This window comes from Rhinopithecus bieti, unplaced genomic scaffold (assembly GCF_001698545.2).
Source record: "Rhinopithecus bieti isolate Rb0 unplaced genomic scaffold, ASM169854v2 scaffold_29855, whole genome shotgun sequence".
Lineage (NCBI taxonomy): Eukaryota > Metazoa > Chordata > Mammalia > Primates > Cercopithecidae > Rhinopithecus > Rhinopithecus bieti.
Window position 1 is genome coordinate 625685 of NW_016813109.1, and position 4767 is coordinate 630451.

The 4767-nt window shown below is 44.2% G+C and overlaps 1 protein-coding gene across 1 annotated transcript in view; it reads left to right on the forward strand.

Moving 5' to 3' along the window:
- Positions 1 to 3120: 3120 nt before the first annotated feature.
- PLEKHA2 (pleckstrin homology domain containing A2) overlaps positions 3121 to 4767 on the forward strand; it is a 95230-nt gene continuing 93583 nt past the window's right edge. The window contains exon 1 of the mRNA XM_017847676.1: positions 3121 to 3142. The gene's annotated coding sequence lies outside the window, so the exon portion shown is untranslated. The remainder of the gene's footprint in view (positions 3143 to 4767) is intronic.

Here is a 4767-nt window from a genome sequence, read left to right on the forward strand (position 1 = left end):
TAAATATTATCTTATAAGCAGTTTTTTCCATACAGCCTCAGCATTTTATGACTGTATGATACTGTTTTCCCAATTGTTGAACATTTAGGACATTTCTAATTGTTCTCTATTTTAAATATATGTAATTATTTTAAAAATCATCTATTAGTTTGCTAGGGCCACCATAACAAAGTAAAATAGACCTAGGTGGCTTAGGCAACAGAATTTTTTTTTTCTCACTGTCTGGAGGCTGGAAATCCAAGATCAGGGTGGGAGCAGGGTTGGTTTCTGCCCAGGCTCCTCTCCTGGGCTTGCCATTGGCCACCTTCTCCCTGTGTCTGCACTGTCTTTCCTCTGTATTGGGCATCCCTGGTGTTTCTTTGTGTGTTCAAATTTCCTCTTCTTATATAAACACTGCTCAGATGGAATTAGGGCCCATTTTAATAGAAATAGACTCTGTTTAACTTCATCATCTCTATAAAGGCCCTACTTCCAAATACAGTCAATTTTGAGTTACTGGGGTTAGGGTTTTAACATGTGGATTAGGGGTTACGGGGAGGCATAATTCAGTCCTATAACACATTATGTTCAATTTTTTCTCACTTGCAATTTTAGATCATTTTCTTTGGATAGATTTCCAGAGTGGTAATCACTGGGCCAAATGATAAAAATATTTTAAGGCTCTTGAAAACTGCTTTTCCAAAGAATATAACAATTGGTACCACAGCAGCCTGATCAATTTTTTTTTTTTTTAATAAGTAAATGGGCTGGGTGCGGTGGCTCACACCTGTAATCTCAGCACTTTCAGAGGCCCAGGCAGGCGGATCACTTGAGGTCAGGAGTTTGGGACCAGCCTGGCTAACATGGCGAAACCCCGTCTCTATTAAAAATATGAAAATAAGCTGGGCATGGTAGCAGGTGCCTGTAATGCCAGCTACTCAGGAGGCTGGGACAGGAGAATCGCTTGAACCTGGGAGGCGGAGGTTGCAGTGAGCTGAGATCACGCCACTGCACTCCAGCCTGGGCAACAGAGTGAGACTCTGTCTCAAAAAACAAGCAAGCAAGCAAGCAAGCAAGCAAGCAAACAAACAAACAAAAAACAAAGAAAAAAAATAAAACCAATTTTGTGAGCACCGCCTTCATCAAGAAAAGGGCAAGGAGAAACAAAGTCATGAAAAGCTTGAACTGAATCTGTCCCAGGGCACCAAAAATTCTGCTTCCTATGGAGGTCTTGGAAATGCCTTTTTTTTTTTCTTTTTTCAAAGACAGGGTCTCACTGTGTCACCCAGGCTGGAATGCAGTGGTGCAGTCATAGCTCACTGCAGACTCCAACTCCTGAGCTCAAGTGATCCTCCACCTCACTCTCCCAAGTAGATGGGACTACAGGTGTGGAATCACGCCTGATAAACTTTTAAAATTTTTTGTAGAGTGGGAGTGTTGCTACAGTGCCCAGGTTGGCCTCAAACTCCTGGGCTCAAGTGATCCTCCCTTCTGGGCTGCCCAAAGCAGTGGGATTACAAGTGTGAGCTACCTTGCCCGGCTGTTGAAATGCATCTTTATTAAAAATCAAAATATAACCAGGAAACAGAAAGTGAGTATATGAACGGTGAAATTGTTACATATCCTACCTCATGCCATTCTTACTAGTTGAGTATTGTCTTTTACTGAAAAGCAACTCATGCCAGCATCAACAAGAACTTTTTTTTCTTTTTTTGTTTTGAAACGGAGTTTCGCTCTTGTTGCCCAGGCTGGAGTGCAACGGTGCGATCTTGGCTCACTGCAACGTCTGCCCCCCGGGTTCAAGTGATTTTCCTGCCTCAGCCTCCCAAGTAGCTGGGATTACAGGCACCCGCCATCATGCCCAGCTAACTTTTTGTATTTTTAGTAGAGATGGGGTTTCATCATGTTGGCCAGGCTGGTCTGGAATTCCTGACCTCAGGTGATCCACCCGCCTTGGCCTCCCAAAAGTGTTGGAAGTGAGCCACTGTGCCTGGCCTAACAAGAGCTTTAAGTATGGCAAACTTGTATCTTTCAGGTGTAAAACTAACTCAGCATGATAATTCCTGGCCACTATCTACCTCACAGCTTCAAACAGTTTTTTCAAGAACTAGGCATGCGGAAATAAATGGTGGATTTTATTGAAACCTAAAGGCATTTTTGAATGACATTATTACCAGCCATTAATTGGTTCAGAACCTTTGTAATTTTTATTTAACTTGAGTTGTCTTTTTTTTTTACCATGCTTTTTTCAATGCATTGCTCAGTATTTTTTAAGTTTCATGAACGCATGTTTAGTTCATTAGATTCCATGACCGTGTAATATTTTGATGCAATGCAAATGAAGTTGCATTTTCACAGCAGTTCTGCATGTTCTGTGATACCATCTTTTCAAAGAGAAACCTTTAAAACCTAAAAAACAAAACTGCCCCAAACCATAGAAAACTCGTAAGTGTGCGGTCCTTTTTCTTGTTCTCATTTTTTTCCCTTTCCTTTTTCTTGTCAATAATAAACATTTACCAGAGTCTACAGATGCTAGCTAAGGAAGGGCTGAGATGGGGTGGAAATAGATCGGAGGCAGGTGTCCAGGGTGATTGAGGGTAGGGTGGTTACATCTACAGATCCTGGTTATATTTTAACTTTTAATAAAGATGCATTTCAACAGCCAAAGTGGCTGCCACCTGTAATCTCATCACTTTGGGCAGCCCAGGAGGGAGGACTGCAAACTCCCAGGAGTTTGAGGCTAGATTGGGCAACAGGCTTTTTCAGAAAGGAAAATCACGTGTCACCCGGAGGACCATGGGAGGGATCATGTGGGTGAGTTAGTGAGAAGGAAAATAATACACACATACACACACACACACACACACAAAGGGGTGGGGTGGAGGAGAGAGGGAGAGGGGAGAGAGAGTGAGAGAGAGAGAGAGAGAGAGAGAGAGAGAGAGAGAGAGAGAGACTCAGAGTCTCTGAACTTGTTAAGTTGTTAAAACTGTCTTTGAAACAGGAACTTGCCTTGGCTCCCGTGAACTGAAGAGCACAGATCTCACCGTCCTCTTTCTCGCAATCACCTTGCCTTTTAAAGCTGTTGCTGGAGGTAACTTCCCCTGGCTAGGGAGGAGCTGCTTTGTTGTTCAGAGAGAGTCATTCTTCCGAAACCAGGGGTGGGGTAAGTGGAGGCTGCAGACCCTCAGGGGATCCCTTTGGGATGGGAGAGGGAGGATTGGGGGGGATCCCTGGGAGGGATCTTGTCACTTTGGTTATCCTAAGAACTATATATTTTGAGGTGGGGATCCGAACTCCCCTTATATTAAGAAGAAAAGGTGGGGGTAGGGTGCAGACATTTTGCCAAATTACAGATGGAGCCAACTAGAACCAGAACAATTCCCAAAGGAGGTCCTCCCACACCCACAGGAAGGCCAAAAAAAGGCTTGAAATTCAAATTATTTTTGGTGCTTGGGAGATGAGACGGGGTGAGAGAGGGCAGCAGCAGTGAATGGGAACTGAAGGGGGAAGGAAAAACCAGAAGGCTTGGTTAGTATCATTCCAATGAAACCGGTCAGGAGAGCACCAAGGACGCTCAGACATGTAGTTGGACTTGGAATACTTTTATTATGTGTCTACAGGGTAGACTGTAAAGGAGAATATTCACACATTTTACATAAATGTAGTTTCTGCTGTAAAGAAACTGCTGCTCTCCCTCCTTTTTGTTTTAGCCTGTGTTTCTGGGATGACAGGACAGAGATGTCCTGTCTATTTCTCTCTGCACCTCTCAAACCCCTTACCTCACCCAAGTTTCCTCCAGGAGCCTTCTTCCCTTCATGAGCTTTGGCAGTTTTGTTGTTTTGTCTGCTTATATTTTGCTTTGAGTAAGAAGGAAGAAAAAAAGATGGGTGGGGTAGAAATGGAGCACCCTGTGAGAGGCGAGAAAGCAGTACGCCCATTTGAGAATTGGGTGGAGGGAAAGGGAAAAGACCTTTAGAAAAGAACTGTCTCCTTTTCTTTTATTTATTTATTTTTTGAGGCAGGGTCTCACTCTGTCGCCCAGGCTGGAGCGTGGTGGTGTGATCTTGGCTCACTGCAACCTCCACCTCCCGGGTTCATGCCATTCTCCTGCCTCAGGCCTCAGAGTAGCTGGGACTACAGGTGTGAGCCACCACGCCTGGCTAATTTTTTGATTTTTTGTAGGGACGGGTTTTCACCATGTTGCCCAGGGTGGTTTCAAACTCTTGTGCTCAAGCAATTCACCTGTCTCAGTTTCCCAAAATGTTGGGATTACAGGCGTGAGTCACCATGCCTGGCCTGCACACTTTTTAGGTATCAGTTTTTCTCATCTCTTTCATCTCTTCAAAAGAGTGACTTGGATTGCACAGGATGCCCAGGTAGATACTGGACACCCAGTTAAATTTGAATTTCAGACAAACAGCAAATGACTAAAAATCTGACACGAGGATTCTGTGCATTTGAGGCAGTTCTTTTTTATTTTTGAGACGGAGTTCTGCTCTTGTTGCTCTTGTAGGCACGATCTCAGCTCACTGCAACCTCCACCTCTCGGGTTCAGGTGATTCTCCTGCCTCAGCCTCCCAAGTAGCTGGGATTACAGGCATGTGCCACCACACTCGGCTAATTTTGTATTTTTAGTAGAGATGGGGTTTCACCATGTTGACCATGCTGGTCTCAAACTCCTGACCTCAGGTGATCTGCCCACCTTGGCCTTCCAAAGTGCTGGGATTACAGGCCTGAGACACCTGCACCCGGCCCAAGGCAGTTCTTTTTTTTTTTTTTTTTTTTTTT